A 1,526-nucleotide genomic window follows, 5' to 3' on the forward strand; every position below is an offset into this window, starting at 1 on the left:
GATCGGATACCCTCATATCTGAGATGCGAGTGGTGAAGGGGGTCTTCCGAGCCCCTTCCAGCAGCCTGTCGATTTCGGGGGCCACACTGGTAGCGTGATGGATTTGGGATTTTACGGCTTTTACTTCTGCCGCAGTCTTGGTGATATAGTCGCGAAGATCATGGATATCCGACGTCTCGCCAGCAGATTTCTGTGCTTGTCGGTGTTTACTACGAGTGAGCTCGGTTTGCTTTTCAGCCAGCTCTTCTTGTCCTCCTCTTCTGTCATTGGTTTGTCGAACAGAGAGCTTTCCCGAGTGAATCGGCTTCTGGTCCTCCTTGGATGTCTGTCGACGTCCTCATCAGTATTGTTGGAGACATCGCTAGGATCCAGGTCGACTAGCTCGACTCCGTTGTCGTCCGAAACCTTCGCGGGAGGCAGAGGGCTTTCGGAGTTTCCCTTTTCGACGAGAGATTTCTCGCTAGGGTTTTGACCCGAACGTCGTTCCTGCGCGGCTCCAGGCCTATTGAGTGGAGTTGCAAAGTTGAGTCTTTTCCCGTGGACTTTAGTGGTTCCACAGGGGCGGATTTCTCGAGTCCTTGCCGTTAAAGTTTCAACTTATTTGGTCAAGGTGCTCCCGAGCTTATTCTGTTCTTCCGACCTTTTTCGAAGGTGGCGTACATCTTTTTAAACTCCCCGAGCGCCGCGGCGTTGGCAGGTGCGTTGGCCGTGGATACGTCCGCTGCGGGAGGGGGGAGATCAGTGCCACTGCCTCGGTTAAGAGGATTTTGCACGTTATCCGTGTCGTTAGTTGACATGTCTGGTTGAGCGTGATGTGGTTGAGAGTTAGATTGATCCGTACCCCCCCCCTTCCTTCTAGCGCCAAACTATGGATACTGTCAATTTCCGTTTAAATAAGGAAAACTATGAAAACCCTAATTTTCCAGAGGTCCCGGATATATGCTAATACCACACGCCAAGCAATCAGAACACAAGAATAACAACGATAAAGTATAAGAAATCGAAAAGAGAGCAAAGTAGATCTTATTCTGAATTCGCGTTTGAGCGTTACAACAAGGTAAGAGCCTGGGCTACGAGAGCTGTCGGCGAGATTCCTAGTTCTAAAACCCTAAGACGGCAAAAACCTAATTGAGTCGCAGCTCGAATAACAAAAACGGAAATATGCCTTAATCGCTCTAAGTGCTAAGTTTTCTCTGAAAAAGTCTCCGTAATGCCTCTCGCCTAGGACTCCTTATATATTGGCTCATAGGTCAGTTTTACGCTTTTTCTCTTCTGCCCTTAAGCCGCCATAGCATAAAAATGGAGATATTCCATTTTTTCCGATCTTTGTAATTATCTTCAAAAATTCGTATTTATCCGCGGAAACTTGACATTTATCTTTCCTTGCGAACCAAGAGTAAACCATCCCGCGGCTTACGGGCTGTTGGTTAAGAAATCATAAGTTGGGCCTCGAGTCATGTCTTAGGTCCCTTTGGGCCGTCTTCTGACTCGAAGCGTTTATTACGGCTTCTTTCGATAAAGAACGA

The sequence above is a fragment of the Brassica oleracea genome, chromosome C2, assembly GCF_000695525.1.
Source record: "Brassica oleracea var. oleracea cultivar TO1000 chromosome C2, BOL, whole genome shotgun sequence".
In the NCBI taxonomy this organism is placed as follows: domain Eukaryota; kingdom Viridiplantae; phylum Streptophyta; class Magnoliopsida; order Brassicales; family Brassicaceae; genus Brassica; species Brassica oleracea.